Genomic DNA, 25,675 nt, shown 5'->3' on the forward strand with positions numbered 1-25,675 from the left:
TTCATTTGATCGTTAATTGTCTTCTGTTAAATATATTTCCCATGTATCATTTTAACTAGATAGTTAGTTCTTTAGGGTAGACACCATGCCTTATTCTTCTTAATTGGTATCCCCCAGTGCCTAGTACAATGTCTAAGACAGTGCCTAAGATGTGCTAGGCAGTAAACATTTTTCTTAAGAGTTTGACTTATTTGAGTTTGATCTATAGCTTTGTGTCCCCATGACTGCCATTATTGCTACTGGTGTTACCATTCGTAATATTAAGTACTTATTTTTGAGTGCTTACTATATTCTAGGATTGTGGTAAATGCTTTTAACACATTTTTTTTTTTTTAACCTGAGTCTCACACTGATTTTATGACGCAGGGTCATTTTACAGGTGGAGGGACTGAGTTGTAGAGAGACCAGCACTGATCATTTAGCTTTTAAGTTTTGATCAAGTTCCAATTTAAATTCAAAGTCTTTACTGGACTAAGCATCCAGGTCATCCTCCTGAGCACTCAAACCCTGTGTCTCTAAAAGTAGAATGGGGTAATAAATAAAGACCTTGACATGTTTCTTCTTTTCATGGTGACCACCAACTGTTTCTCTGTCTTCTCTCTTCTTGTTTGTCTTTCATATGGGACAGAAAAATACTGTTTCACGTTTTGACAATAATATGATACATCAGTTAGAAAAAAGGAACAAAGGGGCAAGAAATAATAGTGTGATAAACATTAATAAAAGCTGATTTGGAAATTGTTTTCCCCAAACCCCAAATGATAAAAGAGTGAGAGATTAGCTTACAGTGGGCTGGTTAAAATTATTTTAAAAGGGTTTTGATTGAAGTTACACTCCTTTGGCCTTTTTTTATGGAAATACAGAGTAAAAATAAAAACAACACCAAACATAAAACAAGAAGGCTTCTTTATGTCAGTAAACTTATTTAAAATGTTCCTTTTATTGTTGAATGTAGTGAAATATCTTTGCATCTTTCCAACCGTGTTTTTCCTACCCCAAGGGAAAATCGCTTTGAAGAATGCGGCAAATTATTTTGTATACTACATCCAAGGCTACTGAACCAGAAGAATAAGGACATACTGCTTGTGAGTTCAGCTGGATCAATAGCTCAGCCCTGGGATTTGCTCGTCTGCTAGATACTGAATGAAAAGCACTAAGCTGCCAGTTTGTACCATGGATATTTAAGACCCCAATGCAGCCAAGAGACGCTTTTCATAAGACAGAAAGCAACTTACCTGTAAAAATGTTTAGATATATGAGCACACAGCATACAGAGACTATGAAATGTACGTGGCATGTCATGTAGGAAATTCTCTTTCTGTCCTATTACTCAAGAGAAAGAGTGCGCGCGCGCGCGCACACACACACACACACACACTCACACATAGACAACTATACCTAGAAATATATATTTGTGGAATACCTTTGTTCCAAAGGCCTCAAAGCACTCCACAGACATGATCAGATTTCATTCTCCTATCTCTGTGAATAAAAAGTGAGTGGTTGTGATTACCTACTTTTTCTTGCTGGAGAGCATTATACAGCTGGCCACGCCGGGTCAGGAGCCAGGGTGCTGGATCTCTCTTTCCTGGGTGTGCTCTTCACCATTGTTTAATGGTTGCCTAATGTGGGTGCAGTTGGACGTGTCATCAGATTAGAGTCCTGTCATGTTGTCGTTCCTGTCTGCTTTGCTGCAACTCCTGGTTTTTCCTCAGTAAACATCCATTTGGTCTTGGTATCACAGCAGTGAGATTCCCAAGCAGGCCTATTAGACAGGAAAGCAGCAAGAAGATATTAGATCCAGGCTTTCATGCTTAGCTTGAGATCTCTGTGGTACTGTCACTGTTCCGAACATGAAAGACTCCCCAACGTGGTATTTAGAAATTGCCACGAGGAAAGGGGCAATACAAATAAAGCAATTAAAAATGCAAAAATAAAAGTCATCCAGCTGAAAAATAGATATGCACTGAGGCAACGAGAAGTTTCTGGCAGTTGGCTGTGCTTATTATTCTTCCCTCTCGTCCACAGTCGGAGTCGACACAGGCAATCCAGAATGATAGGATAAGTGAAAGCTTTCTACATCCCATTTAGGCCCAGTTGCCATCCTGAGGATCTAGGAGTGCTTTGCTGGCACGGGGCCCAGCCAGGATGTGCAAGAGAAGGAGAGCTAGCACTTGAATCTCTTTGTGACCGAAAAGTGGCCCTTGCCTCTGGCATTCTCCCCAACTTCGGCTTCTGCTTCAAGCAGTGGCGCGGTGACTCAACTGACAGAACGGATGCGAAAGCCAAGTGTGAAAATGTTTGGGAAGACAACTCCTTCCATTAGAGCAAAAGGAAAATTCTGTTGTGATTTCAGAATCTACTTGCTCATTTGCCTCAGGAGTCTGGGTCTGGCCATCAACCCAGGAAGAAAGGAGGGATTTCCTTTTCTCCTTTCTTTCTTTGAAAGTATTGGTTCTTTGATACTTTTTAAGGAAGTGATTACTGGAAATTTGCTACACCTGTGTTGAAAAAAATACACTGAGAGCACATAACTGTCCATCTTATTCTCTACTCAAAATATTCTTTCAAGAAAAAGCGCACACCAGTGGCCTAGATGCAGCTCACCCAAATCATTATTGTAGCACAATCTCTGTAACCAATCAAATTCAAGTCCAGATTTCTGCTTCACTTGTTAAACTGTATGACCTTAGGTAAACTGCATAATGTCTGCCTGTCCCAGATTTCTTCTCAGTAAATTACCGGTAATAATGTTTATGCCATGAAACATTGGGATGTTGGGATGGGGTTGGGTTGGGATGGGGATTAAATTAGATACTGTCTTTAATGGCTACATTCAGTGCCAGGCAGTAGGTAAACCCATAATGAGTGGTGTGTCATTGGTACTTCTTGATGGTCCAACTTTTTTCTTTTCTTATCACCAACGCAGTCACCAATTCAAGTGACTAGATTGTCAAACATTGTTCTGTGTCTTGCCAGGGCATGTTGACATGCATAACATGACTGTATTTTTAAGGATTTATTCTCACAACTGTTTTTTTTTTTTTTTTTAAGATTTATTTATTCATGAGAGAGAGAAAGAGAGAGAGGTAGAGACATAGGCAGAGGGAGAAGCAGGCTCCCTGCAGGGAGCCCGAAGTGGGACTCAATCCCAGGACCCCAGGATCATGACGACCTGAGCTAAGGCATATGCTCAACCACTGAGCCACCCAGGTGTACTCCTCACAACTAGTTTTGGTTGACTTTTCCCCGCTAATTCTGAATGGCATAGTCTATCTTGATAGAAACCAAGTAGAAACAAAAGGGAAAACCAGAAATGGAGTAGAAAAGGCCAAGTTGAAAAGAATGACTAGGGAAGAGGAAGGCCAAAGTGTACCAGGAAATCCATTGTGATGTTGAAGCACGTGGGATAGAATAAAAACGAGGGCAGGATTCAGACACCACCAGCTTCCAACCTTTCCTCTGCCACTTACTGTTTGTGTGGCTACTGGTGAATCATTTAACTTCTGCAAATTATCCTTTTTGTCCCCTCCAGAAATAGAGTAATATCAATTACACCAGAGAGTGTTAGAAGTATTAAACAAGGATCACAAGTCTCAATTAAACTTAGAACTTTCTTCTCTATCTTCTTTTTGGAAGAATATCCTTAAACATGCTGAGTATCCAGCTCATTCACATCACTCAACAGTTGATTGTAAAAAAAGACGTACACAGTATGAACAGGTAAAAAGCTAAAAACATTCAACACTTTTGGTATAAAATAATTTGCTCAAATCTTAATGTCTTCTATTTTTTATTTAAATTTCTCAAACAAAATGAAGTGTTCAATTTAATACCATGTCTGAGAGTATAGCATTCCAACTCTATCCACCAGTACACTGTATTTTTTTTTTTTTTATGATAGTCACACACACAGAGAGAGAGAAAGAAAGAGGCAGAGACACAGGCAGAGGGAGAAGCAGGCTCCATGCACCGGGAGCCCGACCCGGGATTCGATCCCGGGTCTCCAGGATCGTGCCCTGGGCCAAAGGCAGGCACTAAACCACTGCGCCACCCAGGGATCCCAGTACACTGTATTTTTACCAATAAAATTTGAAGTCATAGCTAACTGAAGGCATTTGTACCAATACCCACTTCAGCCATATTTGTTGGCTAAAAATGGCCTCTTTACTGATTTTATTGGGAAGTGGGATTGAGATTCTAAGGAACAACCAGCTCATCAATACTACATAACATTGTTTTTTTAAGTGGACAGTGAATTGTGCTGAGCTCAAATACTATTTAGTACAGTAAATGTTCCATAAAATAAAGCCTTCTTATCATGCTTTCAAATATTGTAGGGAAAAATGCTATAAATAATAAAATATTTCAAATGGCATTGGAAATATCCACTATAGGCTTAAAGAGTGAGCACTGGAAATAAGAGTGTTACAAATAGACTTTATTGTTTTACTTTATGGATAGCACAGCAGTTTTTTTTTTAATGTAAAATTGTAGAAAATGGCCATTAGCGTCCCAGTGATCAATCTCTAAGTTACCTGTTGTTTTTGGAAGTACAAAAATTTTCATAAAACTGCTGATGTCAATATAGCTTTCAGGCATAGGAAAGTAATTAGGTTTGATTGCAAAATCAGACTACTTCAAGTAAAAGATTACTTGGATCTTACTTTTAGTTAAGTAAAAAACTTTTTAAATAATTTTAGGTTGGGATGGGAAAAATTTTCTGCTTGTTCTTCTAAGTCTCACTAATTAAACTTCTATTTCTAATTGATAACACATTTTCTTTTTTTAAAGATTTTATTTTTTTAATTTATTCATGAGAAACACAGAGAGATGAGATAGGCAGAGGGATAGGCAGGCTCACTGTGGGGAGCCCAATGCAGGACTTGATCCCAGGATCCCGGGATGACCACCTGAGCCAAAGGCAGATGCTCAACCCCTGAGCCATCCAGGTGTTCTATAACACATTTTCAAGCAACCAGCAAAATATCACACAAAAAGCTCTTTTCTGCATTAGCAGAAAATGTAATTTTATAGAAATTATTTTGGAAAATTTAAAGTGAATGTTCTGGTTTAGTTTTTATTAGGCATCAAATATACTTTCATCAAATGGTGATCAAGAGTATTTAGGTAAGCTGACATTTAAGCTACATAGAATGATCCAAACTAAGTTATAAATATTTTGTAACATTATGTAATTGGCTTTTCTCAATTCTTTTTAGTTGTCTAAGTAATTTGGTGGCAAAATAATGATTTATGTGTATAAATGTGATTCAAGCATACATAGGATTTCTGGTAGCCATTATGACATAAACCTTTCTGAAATGTCAGTCCTGGGTCCTAGAATTCAAGCATGTATCACAGCCAAAAATGATGACTGGAATTTTTCAACTGGAAATTTTTCTGTGTATCAAGAGAGTCTTCTATGGTTTACCTCCCTGTTCTCATGCTTTATATAGTTTATAAGAAAAAAAAAAAAAAAACCCTTCCCCTAAGTTTTGTCCACCCAATTCTCTTAAATTTCTTCTGTGATAGAAATCCTAGTCTGTTACTGTCACTCTATAGAAATGACAGATTTCCATATAGGTAGTTAATGTGTCACTTCAGAGTCATCTACTGAACCTTTTCCTTCCACTGGTGCCATTCTTCTGCCCTGTCTCCGCTCTTGATGGGACACTAAGGAGAGGACGCACCCTCTCCTGAATGTTATGGATGTCACTTCAAGAGTCAGCTAAGTGTATAAAACTGGAGACATTCAAAGTAAAGTGTTGAAAAGCTGTGTGTAGTGGTACTACCAAGGATGAACTGTGGCGGGGGCCGGCAGTCCATCCTGGGTGAAGGCAATAAAAAGAGCATTGGTTGCAGAATTAAAAATGAAAGTGAAACTAGTTAAAAGTCAGGCTTTCCTGACAATTCAGAACAAAGCCATTGAAAAAAAATTCTTCTCCCTGAAAATCTTTTGTTTGTCTAAGTTCTATGCAATTGTTGTCGGTTGCTGTCCCTTTTATAAAATCATGGTGGACATGCATCTAGAAGACTACAGTAGTACATACAGTTCTGTGGTGGAAATCCAAAATTGACCAAGCAAAATTTCTGAAATTGAAGACTAAAATAATCCGTGGTGTAATTAATGCAATCCAGCAGCATCAGCACATTAGAGTTTGGGGAGGTGAATGCTGAATTGGGTTGTAATGGAAATATATAAGGGACATATCTATAGATAAGGTAAATCTGAATTTATTCAATATATTTGAGGGATGCCTGGGTGGCTCAGTGGTTGAGCATCTGCCTTTGGCCCAGGGTGTGATCCAGGACTGGGGATCAAGTCCCACATGGAGCTCCCTGTGAGGAGCCTGCTTCTCCCTCTGCCTAAGTCTCTACCTCTCTCTCTCTGTCTCTCATGGATAAATAAATATAAATTAAAAAAAATTTCTTTATTCATTAGATTTGAGAATTACATGAAGGTCTACCTGATGGTCTGATCCTGGGTTACCCCCCTAACTTCACTGTCCCCACTGACTGCTTCACTCACTTTGCTTTTTTCCAGTACTCCTCATTCCCTGCTGCCTTGGGGTTTCTACGGTTGTTCATCCCTTTGCCTTGGAATGCTTTTTCCCTCATAGAGTCATTACTTAGTCCTCATTTTTTTTTTTTTTTTTAGCTCTCTTATCAAATATCTTCTTCGTAGGGAGCTCCTTCTTTGCTTACACTATCTAAAACCATACCTCCAGCCTCCATCACCCATTTGCTTTACTCTTCCATGTCTTTTGCTTTTCCTAACCCCTTACTTAGCACTCTCTAATGTCAATGGATTTGACTTACTCTTTATTTGTTCTTTTGTTATCAATTTCCCCTAGAATATAGGAGAGAATCAGAGAATTTTCTTCTTTCATTAATTGCCATATTCCAGTTTCTAGAGGCTCACAGGCTTAGACTAGTTACATAAAAAATATTTGTTGAGTAAAAAGAGGAAAGATACATGATTTGTGAAGGCAGTTTTATAATAAAGAAAACATTTTAATATAAATAATAGAACTTTTTTTTTGTCTAAGGACCCATGTCTTAGTTTCATGGTGCCCACCTCCATTTCTGCACAAAAAATACTTAATGAATGGGGTAAACATATGTCCTGGTTTACTCCTGTGGTCTCAGCATTAATTATTAATTGCGCCGCCTTCAGTTTTCACAAGTGTCTCAGGATAATAATATGATCTTCCAATCAATAAATGTTTAATGAATGAAATATTGCAGACTACTGTGGAAAAGTAGAGCTGTTTGAAGTATACCATACTTTCTGACTATCCCCCCAGCTAACTATGCATTTAATTGGGTGAAGTATCCAAAGTATCCAAAGAAAGTAGCTTAATATAATTTTTTTTTCTGATTTTACCTCCTGTAGCTGTCTTAGTTTTATATTTCTACTGAATTATAGAATATATATGTTTCCACTGGATTATATAATATATATTATATATCACATGATATATATTGACATTGAATGGTTCAATTCATTCATTAATATTTACTGAGCCTCTACAATGTATTTGGTCTTTTAAGGAGCTCCCTGTCTGGTAGGGGTACTAATGGAATTTCAGGGCCAATGTCATGAATGTAAGTAGTTAATAATTTTAGAAACCTTTTGAGAAAAGGAAGCCATGCTTCTAATGCTAATAAGAAAAAAAATTAAATTAACTGAAATTGGATTCTTCTAAAATAACAATGATGCTCTTAGACATTTTCTTGACTCTGTCCTACTATAGGCTCCCCACCAACCCCCGGTCCTAACACCCTAAAAATAACACTGCCAGATTCTGGCATTCATTTAAGTCCTTATTTTTATAAATGTTTTAAAATTTTATATTTATATACAAATTTTGTATTCTATTTTTACTCTTTCTTGTACTTTCAGACCAGCACAAGTCACATTGTATCATAAGCACACATCATAATTATAAGTGTGGCTCTAATTTATGTAAACTACTTAATCCATTTTTGTAGACATTTGATTTATTATTACTTTTATTATAGAACAATTTTGTAATAAATGTCCCTATGCTTCCGGATTACTTTATATTTTGATTTCCTTTGAGTAAATAAAAAGTAGAGTTACTCAAAGCACTGGACGTGAGCTAAACTTTTTATAGCTCCTTATATGATCTTCTAAAATGTGTTTACAAATTTATAGCTTTGATGACAATTTAAGTGCTATACTTTCTCTTTTTTCTAAGTCTAACCTTCATCCTCACTAACTTAGATATTCTTATTTCCTTTTCTGTGGCTAGAAGGGAGATGAAAAAATTTGCTGAGCAGACAGCCAATAGCTACTGTGATGCACAGACATATTTTTAGTATCTATTGGCCTGGTAATATAATTCAGTGATTATAAGGCTAGGTTTCAAGGGCATCTGGGTGGCTCAGTCAGTTAGGCTTTGCACTCTTGATTTTGGCTTAGGTCATGATCTCCAGGTCATGATCACAAGGTGTAAGTTCGAGCCCCATGTGGAGCCCCATGTGGGCTCATGTAGGGCTTCACACTTAGCATGGAGTCAGCTTGAGATTTTCTCTCCCTCTGGACCTCTCCCCCGCTTGTGCTCTCTAAATAAATAAATAAAATATTAAAAACAAAAGCCTAGATTTCAGATAAATTTGAGCCAAATTTCACCTCTGTTTAGTACCTGCCAGAATTGTAGTTTTATGCACATTATATAATCTCATTGAACTTCAGTGTCCCAAAAAGGATATAATTCTTGCTTTACAGGGTTACCACAGGCTAATTATTATAAAACCTCTAGCAGAGTACCTGTACATGGTAGGTACACACAATATTACAGTTATTTGTATTAATAAAAAGCAATTTAGGCTAATAGGAAACAAAGGTACCTCTTTGTTGTTTTTACTGATAATTTTAGTATTTAAAGGTTACATTTGTTCTTATGTTCATTGTTATCATACATTTCTATGATGTAATTCTGGACTCTATATTTGTGCATGCCAGAAACCATCACAAAGTAGTTTCTAGGAAAAATACAATCCATTGGCTCACGTAAACAGCTAATTCAGGGGTGGACTTGGAGTTGGCTCTTGAGTTCAGAGATTCTAATTATATTGTCAAATCTCTCATGACTTCTGGCTTTCACTCTCACCTGTCTACCTTGCTCCTTGTAAAGTGGTTTTGTTCCCTCCTATGCAGACACCCTTCATGCAGCTAAGGAACCAGGGGTTCCAGGCTTCCCCTTTCCAGCTTGGAAAGAGCGCTCCTATAGCCCAACATCCATGATTAAGTCTTCTGGGATCCCGCCTCTCAGCCCTGATCACAATTCAGTCGGCTTTTCTCAGGAGAGGCACCGCGCCTGAAAGCATTCATTGTATGTCATAAATGAACTTGTCTCTTGCTTTTCCATAAAGGTGCTAATTTTGTCACTTGGATTACTTTCTGAGTCTGTCGCTCAGATGAGGAATTCTGGTTGAGAAAGTTTGGATGCAAGTGTTATGAAGAGCCAGGCCAAGTTCAGAGAGGTGATCAGAAGTAAGAGTTTGGAGAATCTTGTTGGTTTATCTAAAAAAACTATAGCTACCACCTAGCTTAGCTGTTGACATTATAGAACACTTGGTGTTTAGAAGACTATGATATGCTGAGTTTTCCTGATGAAAAATCCCTTTTATTCCAAGGCCTTCCCCGGCCTCCCCCCCACCCCCTGTCCCCAGCCCAGGGGCTGAAGGGAAGCTGTTATTGCCTCCTTCTGGGGGCCCAGGGTTAAGGCTGAGCACATTCTTCTGACTGGCTTCTCCAGTCCTCTTCTTGAGCTCTTTATTGAAGAGCCTTAAAAAGTGGGGGGAGAACTTTTGGAGGTAAAAAAAAGTAATAATATTCTTTTGGTTGCTAGAGTAACATTCACGCTCTGCCACAAAACGTCCCTTGGTGCCACTGTCAGAGCCATAATAAGGCTCGTTTGTCAGTTCCAATGTGACATTTCTTATGTTTCTATATAATGCTTCTTAGATTACAATCCGTAGACAGTAATCATTGTCAGCGGGATCATCTTGGAAAACAAAGAGAAACATGAGCATCCAACGCCCCAAATCTGAACCGTTTCGTTTGCTCTAAGCAGTACGCGCCTGCTGAGGTGTGAGCTGGCTGCCATCAGTGTCATTTCAGTGAGTAACGTGATTGACTTTCCTCCTGCTATGAACAAGGCCCAAATTTTCATTCCACTTCTGGGGCTGTTTGCCTGGCCTTCATTTTCTTTTGTGTGTGTGCATGTGTGTGTGGCGTTTTGGCTTGGAAAGCTATTACCCCTTTGATTCGGTTTTAAAGGTTACAAGGCATATTAGGCCAGAAATGTGAGGATTTTGCTGAATCCTTAGTGAAAAGCAATCATTGCTGCTCAGTTTCCTTCATTGATACTGACATACATTTTGACAAACAGTACGCTTTAGCCCAAATTAGGTGGTCTTATTTACTCCTTCATCTCATTCTAAAAAAATCCCAATTTTAGGGATGTGGAAGTGCGAGTAGACGATGAGGTCCTTGATGTCAGTTAGCAGGTATGATTTTTAGCTTGTTTTTATTTGTAAACAGTTTTCTTTACAGAGTGTAAATCACCTGTGAACTCTCTACGTAGACTGAGAAAAACGAAAGAAAGTGAATCCAATAATAGACTTTCTCATATATAATAGAGCCTGTTTTTGTGTAAAATATCCAGCTAATTTGGGCTAAAGCTTTTGTGGGGGTATTTAATTATTCAGATAATTACCTTAATTTGCCAATGGAATACAACTACACCTAAATGGAGTTCAAATTGGGAAGGTTGCCCAGTGCTTTTGATTTTGTTTCATTACTTTACTCAGGATATTGGTTTTTTCAATTCTCTAGTGTTCTCTATACACTTTTATTCCAGGCAAATTTATTTTTATAGCCCCAAATTACACTTATATGTGAATAAAATCTAAACTATGGATAATTTCAATTTTATCTTCTCAGACAATACCTGTCTCTATATTCTAGATGCCCACTGGACATTTATTTCCATTTGGCTCACCACAATCTCAGACTCCATGTACCTAACATCGAGCTGTTATTCTAAAATCACATTTCATTTTTTGACCCTGGATCATCGAGACTTCCTGCCCTTTCCATGGTACCAACCTCTACTTCCCTTTCCAGCTACCTATGGAATCCAATGTAATTGGGCTTTTGCCTCTAGCTCTCCGTGGAAACAGCTTTTATCACTGATGACCTCCATGTTGTTAATTAAAGTTGGTGCTCGTATCTCAACTCTCTTTTTACTTGAATTGTCATCAAGTTTTTCTTGATATATTTGTTTTCTTTGCTTTCTAGTACAACACCATCTTCTGCATGTCCTGATGTCTCTCTGGCTGACCCTGCCTCCTCACCTTTGCTGGTGCTTCATCACCTGCCATTGGCAGGTTGGACTGCTTTGTGGCTCAGCGCTTAGACGTCTTTTTCCTATTTACAGTCCTTATGAAGATCTTCTCTTTCAGGTTTATGGCTTCCAAATACTGTTGATTACTTCACACTTGTACCTTTGGCCTCAAACACTTCTTTGAACTCCAGATAGCTCTACTTGGATGCTTAATAAACATCTCAAAATTTATATGCCCAAAGCCGAGCTTCTGATCCTCCATAATTTTATGCTTCTCACAGTCTTTTCCATTTCACTGAATTTCTTCCAAATACTCAGGCCAGTACATCAGTAAATCCTGTTATCTTTGCATTCAAAATTAGGAGCATCTACATAACTTGCAGCACCTGGTGCAAATGAAAATCTGGGGCCATTTATTAAAATATTATTAAGAATTTCAAGACTATGACAGTAGAGCATTAAATCAGAGGTAGTCCTGCATGACAGCCTGAGATACCCGCCTATGAAGACTGTTCACAATATAATGGTTGTAACCACTCACCTCTTCCATTTGCCTGAAATCCAAGCCCCACATTATTTTTTTCCTGAGCTATTTAAATATTTATTTATTTATTTTAGAGAGTGAGGGAGAGTGCATGTGAGCAGAGGGAGAGACAGAGGGAGAGGGAGAGAGAGAATCTCAAGCCAACTTCATGCTGAGCATGGAGTCTGACATGGGGCTTGATCTCATGATCCTGAGATCATGAACTGAGCTGATACCAAGAATTGGATGCTTCATTACTTGGGTACCCTGAGCTGTTTAAATGAGGTCCAGCTGGGTGTCCCTGTTCCTCCTCTTAACCCTTCCAATCTATTCTCAACTGAACAGAGAGTCTTACTAAAAGATAAATCAGATAATTTCACTCCTTTGCTCAAATCCCTCCAGTGACTGCCATTTCACTCACAGTATAACCTCCATTTCTCTTTCTCCAACTTGAGTTAGTGTGCTATTGTGTCACACCTAGATAACTGCAATATCCTCCAAGTCTTCTTACACCTGTCTCTCCTTATAGAGATCTGCCCGCATACCTTAGTAAGACCAGTCTTTATGAAATACTATTTTTATCACTTCACTTCATAACATTTAATGCTTATCTCATACTATTTCAAGTAAAACCTCTTCTAGCTCTTAAAGCCCCCCACAAACTATCTCAACTCTACAAAATAATACATTGCTCATTAAGCTCCATTCACTTTAGTCTGGCCAGCCTCAAATATATAGTTGACAGTTGCACAACATGGGTTTGAACTGCCTGGGTCACTTATGTGCAGGTTTTTTTTTTGACAAATACACAGTACATACTACAAATATATATTCTATTCCTTATGATTGTAATAACATTTTCTTTTTTCTTTCTGATTTTATTGTAAGGAAACAGTATATAATATATATAACATATAGAATGTGTATTAATCAACTGTTTATATTATTGAAAAGTCTTCTGGTCAACAGTAGGCTATTAGTAGTTAAATTTGGGGGGGTGTTAATTATTGTATGCAGACTTTCAACTCTGTAACTGTCCCTACCTCTATGTCCTTCAAGGGTTAACTGTATTCCACATTCTCCCATAATCTTGTTAATATTATATTTCTTAGTAGGAAGTACATTTTTTGCTTTATGACTCCCTTGATCATGTACATCCTCCAGGGCTTACTATGTTTCTACTTTCTCCCCAATGCCTTCTCTGACTGCCTGGTTCTTACTGATCCTGAGTTCTAATATCTATTAAATTTAAATTTTGATACTATGTGCTTCAACACAAAGCACTCTATGGAATTGGTCACTTAATAAGTACCTTTGAGGGGGCGCTTGGGTGGCTCAGTCGGTTGAGTATCCAATTCTTGACTCTTAATAGTTTGTGCTCAGGTCACGATCTCACTTAAACCCAGCACACTGGGCTCGGCACTTAGCAAGGAGTCTGCTTGAGATTCTCCCCCTTGGCCCCTCTCCTGACAAGTGCTCTTCCTCTCTCCCCCTGTCAAAGAAATAAATAAATCTTAAAAAAAAAAAAAAGGTATCTTTGGGCAGCGTCCATATCTTTTCTCCTTGATTATGCAGTGCACTGCTGAAGCCAGTGAAAGTGTTCAATATGCATTATTAACTCATTGTAAGCATGATATTAAACTATCTAATAATTAATAATTTACTAAACATATTATATAAGTTAACAACAAGGTACTAAATATAAAACAAACCGAAACAGGTTTGGCATGGAGAATGCACAAAATAATGACAGTTATTATTTATTGAGCATTTGGCAAACACTGTATTAATGGTTTTACACAAGTTAGCATATTTAATCTTCACAATAAACTTCTAAGTTAGGCGTTGTTGTTTTCCCATTTTAGCTGTGGAGAACCTGAAGTTCAAAAGGGCTAAGGAACTTTGTCAAGGACACAAAGCTAGGAAGTGGGTAGAACAAGTTTCATATATAGGTAGAGCTTAAGAACTCATCCATTGAGCTCACTTGCCTCTCCTAGTCTTCATTTACTATAAAATTGTTAAGGCCCTGGACCATTATCATAATCTCAATGCAAAGTTTCTTATATACTTTGCTAAGATACAAATCATGTATTTTCCTTTTTGCTTTATGAGAGAACTATGGAGGCTTTGTACTTTGTTTCAGACTGATAACCAGAGGAAAATAGGCAAATAGTCACCCATTTTCTCAGTGATGGGCACTTTGTAAATAGCTCTTGGCAACCAGGGCCCACATGGTTTGTGCACAGGGCCATCTTTCAGGCGTTCTACACTGGGACAGGAATTCCAAGTATTTGCCAGTCTTACAAATTCGTTTCCAGAAAGACTTTATTTTCAGTAGTTGAGTTTAAAAACATTCTAAATTACATTTACTATAGTTTGTTTAAAGCTTTTTTTCTGGCCTATCTTTCTGAGTTGCAGCTTAATTTTTCACTGTCTCATTTTAATTTCTTTCTTTCTTTCTAGATTTCATCCTCTCATTCATTATTCTTTGTCTCCTTTCTGTTTCTGGCTTTTCTTCCTGCAGCTGGGCTTTTGTTAGAAGGGGTGGACACAGCTGCCCAACCGTTTTCACATCCTTCACTGGAATGATTTTCTTGAGGTAAAACATCATTTAAGTATTACTCTACAATTAAATATTTCTGTCATCCTCAAATTCTGAGTCTGACAGTGTGCCAATAAGACCCTTTGCAGTTGTTTGTATTGGTTTGGATCCTTCCCTGTTTGCATTATTCTATTTGTTCTGTGCTGGTTTGCCTTCTATGTAATATTTTCTTATAGTCCTCATTTTCGGTTTCTATTTTATCACAAGCACCAACTTGGTTTCATTGTTGTCTTTCATTTTTTACAGGGGGAGCTATTCACTGACTACTTTCCACTGCAAATTTTGACTGCTTTTTAAACTAAATGTTTCATCAGTTTGATGGGCCAAGTTTTCAGAGGATTTAGGAGTGATCTTGGAGTCAGGAGTTAGATTCTTTCTCCACCTTTGAAGATTTTAACTTGTCCATCATTCTCTTGGATTGAAGCAGGAACAGTTTGTATTGATAGCACTACTTAAGAGCACAATGTTATACCACAAGAAAGTAATTTGTGGTGGAAACCTGAGACTATCTGCTTTGAGTCTTATTCTAAGTGGAAGTGTCTTTTAATCTTTCAACAGTTATCCTAGACTTTTTCAGAGTAGCACATTAGCAGACTCGTCAATGGAATATTAGATATTTAAACATCCAATTCTTATTAATGCACTAAATCATGCTTATTCATTATGCCTGATTTATCTACAGATAAATAGGGATGTATCAGGGTACCTGATTTAAAGACTGCCATTTGACATTTACAGAAGGGAGAAGCTGGAACCAGGATAATACTAACACATTTAACAGCCATGATCACCAATGAATGAATGGAAGCCAGTTTCAGGGTTGAGTCTTAGAGATTCCTATCATGCTAACTCTTAACACTTTGGTTGTTGAATTGTTGGGAGGTTGAGGTCTGAGTTAGAGGGCACCAGCATGTGCATGGAGGTGGGGGGAGGGGACTTGAGTTAGCATGGAATTATTCTAATACTTTAATAAGTGGATACATGTTAGTCTTGGGTAGAGTGTTGTCATCCCTTTCTAGTTTACACAGTGTGATTCACAGAGAAGTATCAGGATGACATGATTTTCCATGGTGGTTCCTAGTGAAATGTGTCCATGTCAAGCTTAGATCTTTTTAAATTGAGGTTCATGACTCTATGGTAAACAAAGCCTACCTTTGTCTGCAGGAGGTTTTTTATATTTTGAAAGCCCTGAATGTAGGATTGGGTTTTATTTGAACCATTTTTTTTGAACCAGTTATTAACTTAATTTTGGAGAAATCTCTTAACTCCCTTTCCTTATCAGAAAAAGAAGGGAATTGAATGGATGAGCTTTAAGCTCCCTTTAAGATTTAATATTCTCTACTCCTATTTAAATGCTAATAAGAGGGTTGGCTCAGTAGGCTAAGTGTCCAACACTTGGTTGTGGCTCAGGTCATGATTTCAGGGTCATGATCTCAAGGTTATGATCTCAGGGTTGTTAGATTGAGCCCTGCATGGGTCTTTGTGCTCAGCATGGAGTCTGCTTGAGATTCTCTGCCTCTCCCTCTGCTTCTTCCCCTGCTTATGCACTCTGTTTCACTCTCTAAAATAAATAAAGAAATAATTTTTTAAATAAATAAACAAATAAGTAAACACCAATAAAAAAGCTTATTTTGCCTGACACTTAGTAGACGATTGAATAAAAATCAACTCATCTTTTAGGATGTGTAGGAAAACAAACAGTATGACCAACTTCTGGGCATATAAACTATCCTTGATAATTCTGTACTCATTTTTTTCCACACGTCCAAAACATGTTTAAAGACTATCTAATTAAATATTCTTTTCTCCTTTAATCCAAATACAAAATCAAACAACGATTATGTAAAATGAATTGCTTTTCTCTATGTATTTGGCATTTAATTACATTCTGAAACATCACTATAGCCTTTCTGCAATGAGGGTACAGTTCTCCTTCATTATTCTCTCTGCTTGTATGGAAGACATAATTTCCAATGTTTATTTCAATTGAAAGCAGTTGAACTTTGTGAAAGTTCATTGTTTAGATTGCATTTGTCATGTTCAGAATCATGCAGAAGGAGCTATTTTTCACATTAATGACACCTGTGTAGTAAGTCAGAACTATTAATATGTGATATGATGGTCCATATCTCAGTGCAAAAGGAGGAAACAAGAAAAGATCATTTCTTCTTAAACTTTAAAAACTGCTCTGAAATTAATCCGGATCACACACGAGAATTCTGTTAGCCTTTGGCATTTCCACAGGTCTCCGAAGCACAACAGTTAAATTGTTTAGGTCATGTGGTTTTACCTTCACACTGATAACCTGTTTTACAGACAGCAGCTTTAGTCCCTAATGATCACATTTTGATAATGCTCTTACTTAGACACTAAATCATGATCTTTCACACAAAACTAAATATATTCCCCTTAAGGTTAAGACCAATATGCTGCCTGTCCTAATTATAGTATCAGTTATCATGTTTTAGGTCTTTTGTGACAAACATGTCTTTAATGAGGAAAGTGTCCTGAAAAAATAAGAGCTTTGTTTATGGTTGAGGTTCAATATATTTTTATTGACATTAGGTGTAATCTTTGTTGGTTCTAATTTAATGGGTTCTAAACCATGCAACTAATTAAAGAATAAAGCTAAGAGCCAGAATCAGAAAACAGAGAGAGGGACTATAACAGTGAAAATCCAACCTGATGTTTTGGCCAAAAATGTATTTGTTTCTCCATTTACTTTCCTACCCACTATGAAAGATATATTTATTCAGGACCTAATATTTTCTAGACAGTGTGTTAATTTTAGTGATATAAAAATGAAGGAAAATAGAATTTGATCCCAAGGGATTCATATTTTGGGGATATATCAAAGATATAAGTTATTATAATATACTCAAGTTTGTGAAACTAGACAAACATAAAGTACGATGGTTTATAACAGTAAGAAAAAATTATATAAGTTTTATCTATGCCAGGCAATCATCTAAGCTTTATTTATTTATTCATTTACAGATTTTATTTACTTTTTTGAGAGAGAGAGAGCATGTGGGGGGGGGGAGAACGAGAGAGATACAGAGAGAGATCACATGATCAGAGGGAAGGGCAGAGGCAGAAGCAGAGTCCCTGCTGAGTAGGGAGCCAGATGTGGGGCTTGATCCTAGGACCCTGGGGTCATGACCAGAGCCAAAGGCAGAGGCTTAACCAAATAAGCCCCCAGGTGACCCTAAGCATTTTATATTTAATATTTTATGATGAGTATAAGGTAAATACCACAACTATCATTGCTATCTTACAGATTGGAAACTGAAGTATAGGGAGGTTACTTGTCCAGTGCCACTCAACGATTCTGGGTCCTCTAAGAGGAATCATTTCTCACAGAAGGATGATTGAGCTCTCTCAAAGAAGAGATGGATTAGCTCCTGAAAACAGTTATAAAGGACCCAGTGCATGGCAACTACTAAGCCAAGTAGGTCCTTCCAAAATCATATCTTGTAGAAGGATGTTTCTATCCAGAGTATCAAGAATGTTTTATTCTGGCTATATGTCTCTTGTACTCTGAATAAAGGCTGCAGCAGGCACTAGTCTTAGCATCACATTTCCCTTTATAGATACACGTGTGTCACAATCAGTCCTTGATTTTTAGTCTATTTATTGAAAAGAGTTTACCAGCTGACAAATCCCCCCACTTTCCCATCTCAATCAATACTGTATTGGTCAGGTATCCAATAAGATCGATCGATCTATCATCTATCTATCTATCTATCTATCTATCTATCTATCTATCTATCTATCTATCTATGATCTATCTATCTTACAGGGACAGAGACAGAAAGATTTATTTATTAGGAGAAATTGGCTACATGACTATGGAGACTGAGAAGTCCCACAGTCTGCCACCTGCAAGCTGCAAGCCAGTAGTATAGTTCCAATCCAAGCATGAAGGTCTAATCCAAGGACAGGAGAAGACTGATGTTCCAGCTTAACAGGCACAAAGAATAAACTCTGCTTTTCCTGTGCCTTTTTGTTCTATCCTGGCTTTCAGTAGATTGGCTGATACCTACCCACACTGGGGGAAGAAGACAAGCTGCTGTACTCAACCTATTGATTCCAACGCTAGTCTCTTTGGGCAATGAATACCCTCAGAAACACACTCAGAAATAATGTTTAATCAAATATCTGGGCACCCTGTGACCCAGTCAAATTGACATATAAAATTAACCATCCCAAGCACCAATGCATGAAGTATCTGATTAGCACCAAGTATCAGAGACCCAAAGAGGGAGAGGACCTGCTGCTGGCAGGTGTCCAGGTACTTAGCTGTCAGCACACAGACATCTTTCTGGATGGTTCCCATTGCCTTGTGTTAGTTTGCTGACTCTGAGGAGTGCTAGGTAAACTTATGGTTCTAGTCAATCAAGAGAAAAATCATTAAGGGAAATAGTAATTCAGCTGGTATATGTGGAAACAAAGCTGGTTTTATACAGTTTAGAATATTACATGATCTATTTTCCACCTAAAATAGATTATACCCAATTTTGATGAGAAGGCAGGGGAATGAATTCACTTATCATAGTTGTAGGAATATAAACTGGTGCAACCTTTTGGGAAGGAAATATGCATATATTTTCATATGAAAAGCTATAATAGATGTACACAATGATAAGGGAACAGTTGTTAGTTAGAGATACTTTATTATAAAGAAAATATTGGAAAATTTTACCTGGTAATAAGGAGTTAGCCAGGTAAATATGTTTTATCCAAACAATGGGATACTATGTAGCCATTTAAATATCATATTGTGGAAGATTACTTATTGAAATAGGGAAAAGTTGATACTATATTTAGTAATGTGTGAAGAAATAGACTAATATTAGTGTATTATTAATGTATATCAATATATTCAATATATGATTTTTATAAAGAGAGTATGTATGTAATGCAGAAATATATGTGTATAAAATCTGTACATAGGTATTAATATATATATGTGTATATATAGCCATTTTAGAAGATTATAAACTAATATTTTACTAGTGATAGAGTTGCAAGAATTAAAATTTCTTTTTTTGCTTGAGTATTCATTGACATGAGTTGTATAATTAGGAAAAAACCTAGATGAATGGATAAAGAAGATGTGGTATGTATACACAATGGAATATTACTCAGCCATAAAAAATAATAAAGAATTGCCATTTGAAATGAGTTGGTTGAAACTAGAGAGTATCATGCTAAGTGTAATAAGTCAGTCAGAGAAAGACAAATACCATATGATTTCACCCACATGTGGAAAGAATTCAAGAAGCAAAACAGAAGAACATAGGGGAAGGGAAGGAAAGAGAGGCAGACCATAAGACTCTTAACTATAGGAAACAAACTGAGGATGGCTGGAGGGGAGGTGGGTTGGAAGGATGGGGTAACTGGGTGATGGGCATTAAGGACAGAAGTTGAAGTAATGAGCACTGGGTGTTATATGCAACTGAAGAATCACTAAATTCTACCCCTGAAACTAATAATACAGCATGTATTAACTACATTGAATTTAAATTAAAAAATTTAAAAAGGAATAAAAAAGCAATAATTATTGCACATATTAGTACTAGATAATGGGAAAGAAATCCAGATAAAATCAAATCAAATAAAATTTCTCACTCCTTCCTCATTAAATTACTTTTTATCATAGTTTTAGTAAACCTGGTCATTCTCATCCAGATTTGAGGTACTCTTTGCCCACATCATTTACCAATTCTCTGGCTAATGCCCTTTCTAAGGTCTTGAATAAAGATTAGTGTAGATTGTTTTTACTTCAGTTAACTAATCTACATTATTATCATCATTTTATCTGTGAAAAAGAGCTCATAATTAATAAAGGACAATGCTTTGCATTGGCATTAGTTTTATTTCAATATCTTCTAGATCAGGAGTCATTATATGACAATACTCAGGCTGAGGCTGGGTCACAGGTATGGAGCTTAGCTCTCATAGTATCCTCTAACATTTAAAAAACATGATATTCTTCACATAAAAATCCAGATATGAGATTTCTCTTGAAAAACAGATCACTCCCACAATGCAGTTAGAGTGCCTAGCAGACAGTGACTAGCTGGAAATGAGCAGCCACTGGCCTTTGTAAATGGCGCACTTGCTCCAGTTGGCCATGGCTCCCACCACTCTTTATTTTACCTCATATCTGGCTCAAATTCCTTGCCTAAATTTATAGGCCTTTTAGTGTGCTATCCTATTTTGAATCATCGCTGTTTTCATCATTTTTAAGGATAAGAATAATAGAATTGACTAATGATTATTGTATTTACTATCTTAAGTAAGATCATCTGATAACAATTGACCTTCTAATTGCAGGGTATATTTCTTTTTTACATTTCCAGAAAGACTGAAGAGAGAGAAAGAAAGAGGGGGTGGACAGAGAGAAGGAGGGAAGGAGGGAGGGAAAGAGAGAGAAGAAGAGAGAAAGAGAGGGAGAGAGACAGAGAGAGAGAGAGAGAAACTATATAACAAAGGCATTTATCAGAGGAGTACATGTAATGTCAAGAAAACTATTTGGAAGATTTTGTTTTTTTCTGGTTTACAACTTTATCAATGCCCATACAAAATTGCTTTATTTGTATTTGAGCAGTTCAATATTTATTCAGTTTGTGCTGTAAAGTAAATAATTGAGTTTTTTTTCCAATTGCCTCAAGGTATATATAGAGAAAAATAATGAAATATTAAAAGGAAACTAGCTTTGCTAATTTATTGAGATAAAAAACAGAAAAGCAGACTAGCTGAAAGTCCTACAAGAGGACAGTGATGCTCCAGCCCATTGGGACATTGAGGCATCAACCAATGTGCCATTAAATAATAAAACCTGTGAGGAGGCAATGCGGGAGAATAAAAGCCTATTAAAGTGCTCCTAAGAGTTAAGACTCTTGCCAGCAGAGCCATCTGTCAAGAGATTATGGAGAAGGAAATTTCTGCAGGAATTTTCCCTTGGGACCAGATGAAGTGCCAAGAAAAGGTGTGTGGCATCAGGAGTGAAGACAAACTCTGAGAGTCTTCTGCAGCGCTCATCACAGAGAGGGAGCCCTCAAGCCACAGAGTCTCAGGGAAGAGGAAGAGCAGACCTGGAAGTCTGCATTGTCTTTGACTGGAGAACCGAAGTCACAGGAAAAAGAGTTCATGAAAACGAATCTCCTTAGGGTAAGTTAAACTTTGTTGTATTGGAGTCTGAGAATTTTCTGTAGTTCAAAGACAATGACTTAATGTACTGAATTTTAAGAGTACTGGTAATGATGAATATTAAGTTGATGAGTCAAATTGAAGAAGGCAATAAAAAATACTACAAAATCAATTTCCACTTGAGCAAAAGTGGAAATGTAATGTTTTTTTGTTAAATAATTGAATCTGTGGAGTTTGTGACAATACCTGAGATATTTATTTATAGGAAATCTACTAATATACTGTTTTTATATATTTCTTCCAAATAAATGCTGGATAAAAAGTAGTCAAGGTGGACTCATGAGTATTTGCTTCTAGAGAATTAAGTTCATGCCATGCTGTGAAATAATTAAAAACCATACAACCATGAAAGTTATGAGTTAATAATAAGGACAAATATTTCATGAAGTTCCTAGAATCATGTCAGGAAAAGCTACTTTATAAAATTCTGAATAGATATATGAGTTTATTCCCTGACCTATGTTCCTATAGAGTACCATTTTGTGTTTTTTATTGATAATTATTCCTCATATCCTTTGTGATTGGCTTAGTTTTTTTCCTTTTTTTTTAAAGATAAAAATGTGAATCCTAAAAGAATAAAAATATCACTTATTTTTAATAATAAGATTTTTAAAAATAAGATTTTTTAAAAAATCATAGATTTATTTGCACTATAAGGTAAATATTATGCTTTTATTCTTCTTTTTTTTTAGATTTTTTTTAACTCAGAAGAGTTGTCCCTTTACATGCCAGGAAAATAAACACGCATGAATGTATGTTTCAGCCTAATTTAGCAAATGTTTTTAAACCTATAATACTGATAAGAAATTGTTATTCAGAAATCAGGATTAAACAGAGTTTAATTCTATTTTTTTTTGTCATGATCAAAATTAAGACATTTTGTTTAACTCATTGGTTACTTAGAGAAATGGAGACGAGCAGACATATATATAAATTCTAAACAGGCAAGAAAGAATTTTATCTGTTGGGAAAGAACACAAAGTCAAATAAAACAGTTAGTTCTGAGTGATCACAGTCATCCGGTGTTCATGCTGGCACTGTGCCCATATAAGATTATTGTGTTTAATTGGAAAGACATTATCTTGTGAATTTAAGTCAAGTTATTCTGTGAATTCAATTATAGTGGACAATTAAGTTCAATAATACAGGCTTTTGATCTTTTTTCTTCTACAACAGAACAAAATAAAACAAAACAAAGTAAAAATCATTTTTGCCTGAATTATCAGGATATTTTTAAATTCTTGTTTTTTCATTATTTCATTCATTCTTCCATTGACTTGTTCATTCAACCAATATTTAGCAAGCAGCCTTTGGTTGGAGGATATTATTGGACTAGCCATGAAATAATGAATGTACATGGTCCCTGCTCTCAAAGGGCTTACAGTCCATTACATGGCACATAACTTATCCCTTCAGCTTCAAAATAATTTGAAAGACAAATATTATTTCACCAACATGAGTTTAAGGCTAACAGAAGTCAAGCAATAGCAATAGGAAGTGTATGTGAATATTATAATTCAGGACGTGTAGTACATTGATTTTCTTTGTACTTAATATTGGAAAAGTTTTACTTAAATTAAGGGCTGAAATGAGAATTATTTACTCTGCTCCTGTGTTTTCATTAAATATGGTTTGTGATTCTTTAAAAAAAATGCAGTAGATTAATTTTACATGTTGAAAATAACAAAGAATTTCTGTGCCACAAAATGTAGACTTAAATTCTACTGAAGATTTACAAATACTGCAATTTGTTTGTGATCAAAACTCATCCTTGAATATAAGGATACTTCTGTAAATAGAAAATCTATTTGAAATTGGAAATAAGATTTTTACCTGCTATATCTATTGTTCCTAAGATTGATTTGGGGGTATTTCTAGCATTTTTGGCAGTATTACAATGGTTGATCTTGAACAAAGTGATATTTAAGTTTTTGAGTTATGGAGATCCTCTCTCTGGGATCTTTGCCAGAAATAATGAAGTTCTTGCTTGGATGAATGGGTCTGGAAACTGTCACTTCAAATAAAATGCGCTTATTATAGAGCACTATCATATCCTTCCAAAATAATAAAATACTAAGTTCAATAGTCAATATTTTGATAATGTAACATATGTACAAAAGTACAAATATAACATTCTTTTCATAGAGAATGGGTTAGTCAGAAGGGAACAAATTGGAATTAAAGAACCATACAACTATTAGGAATAAAATCTGGAACATTAAGGTAATAATAGTTCAGCAGTCTGTGAGCAAAGAGAGGAACTATTTGCTCTTGACTTATTTTTTTTTTCAGATAAAATTGATATTAGGTTTCTAGTTGAGTTTGGTGTGTTTAATTTTTATGTATTGGTCAAAAAACATGTTCTTATACTACATTATTTTGAATATTTCCCCCTTTTATTTGTGTCTTGAGTACATGGGATAAAGAACACATCATTTTTGAGGCTCCCTGATTATTAAGAGGAATGGTCACAGCCTCCTCCCTACCTACCACCTTAACACTTTATATCCGAAGAAGTGATACCTTCCTAACCAAAACTTGGTAACACAACTACTGTTGAGATTTCATATATCTGTGCAGCAATGTGGGCTGCAGTTAAGCACAGGTTGCTAATATCAAACCTCCTTGGTTTCAGTCTTAGCTTTGTTAATTACTATTTTGTGAGGGTAAGTCTCTTACCTGCTTTCCTAAGCTATAAAATGGGCATAATAATGGCATTATTATTATTTTTTTAATAATGGCATTATTTTTTTCGTGTGGATCAAATAAAATAATGTATGCACGGTGGCCATCAAATTGTAAATCCTCACAAATATTGATGATGGTGATGGCGATGGTGATGATGATGATGATAAATATTCAGACTTTTCCAGGGCCTTATCTGACTTCTTGCATTAGCCTCTAACTTTATCCAGTTTGGGACATCTTTACTGCATTCCATGCAAGCCACCAAAACAGCTTTTAGAAAGTGTAAATCTGATCTTGTTACTTTCCCAAAGTGGCACTACATTACCTTTGGCTGAAGACCCACATCCCCTACCATAGACCACAAGGCTCCTCTCTCACCCTCCTGGCAGTTTTTCACACCTCTGAGTCTTGGCAACCCTGGTTCCTCTGCCTAAAATCCTTCCTCTTTCCCCCCACCTGGCTAATTCAAACTTAACCTTCAACACTCAGCTCAAGCTGTCAGGAAGACTTTTCTGATCCCACCTTCACCCACCCCTCTGCATACTCAGGACTATGCATAGGTCTGTCTCAGCTCTAGTTTTCCAGTCTGTCAGCTTGTCATTTGCTTCAAAAGACTGTGAACTATTTGAAAACAGGGGCTATATCTTTTTTTCATTAACCCAGAATTTAGTACAATTTCTGTCACATAGAAGGTGCATAATAAATGCTAAAAGGTTGAATGAACATTCTGGGGAGCAGGCATGGAGCAGTGATTCTTCCCCCTTTACGGGTGCGTTTGTCTTCTGCGTACTGATGCCGTGCAGAGGTACTGACATAAACACAGGGACCCATGAAAGGTAAGGCAAGAATGGCCATTCTTGTTTTATCCTTCCAGCTGTTGAGCTGGAGTCAGAGGACCAGTTATAGTGCTTTTAATTTTAAACGTAATTAAAGAAAGAAACTCCACAGTGGTGATAGAGAATGGATTATTTTTGTTGAAAATTTTTTTTTTTTATCAAACTAGATGGCCCAATATATTACCAAAAGGGTGGTAAGAAACTTCTGGATCTTTGCCGTTTGCTCTTCTCTTAGAGGAATTATGTTGGAACTGGTGCTTAAAAAGTCAAGATTTTAGTGGTTGCTAGAATGATTATATCAGTCTGGATGTAAAGATGTGGTCTTAGAAAATAAGATTAATACACAAAAATATTTTATTAGGCAATTAGTATTGTTATGAATGAATTCAAAATGTTTATGGAAATAATTAAGCTGTGTTATGAG

The 25,675-nt window shown here is 36.5% G+C and overlaps 1 long non-coding RNA gene across 3 annotated transcripts in view; it reads left to right on the forward strand.

The window, feature by feature from the left end:
* LOC112653364 (uncharacterized) overlaps positions 1-25,675 on the forward strand; it is a 175,703-nt gene that overhangs the window by 57,980 nt on the left and 92,048 nt on the right. For all 3 annotated transcript variants that reach the window (XR_004814428.2, XR_007409714.1, XR_004814431.2), the window contains 3 exons: positions 1,001-1,085; positions 17,790-17,960; positions 21,190-21,688. This is a non-coding gene — a long non-coding RNA (uncharacterized LOC112653364). The remainder of the gene's footprint in view (positions 1-1,000; positions 1,086-17,789; positions 17,961-21,189; positions 21,689-25,675) is intronic.

This window comes from Canis lupus, chromosome 3 (assembly GCF_003254725.2).
Source record: "Canis lupus dingo isolate Sandy chromosome 3, ASM325472v2, whole genome shotgun sequence".
NCBI lineage: Eukaryota > Metazoa > Chordata > Mammalia > Carnivora > Canidae > Canis > Canis lupus.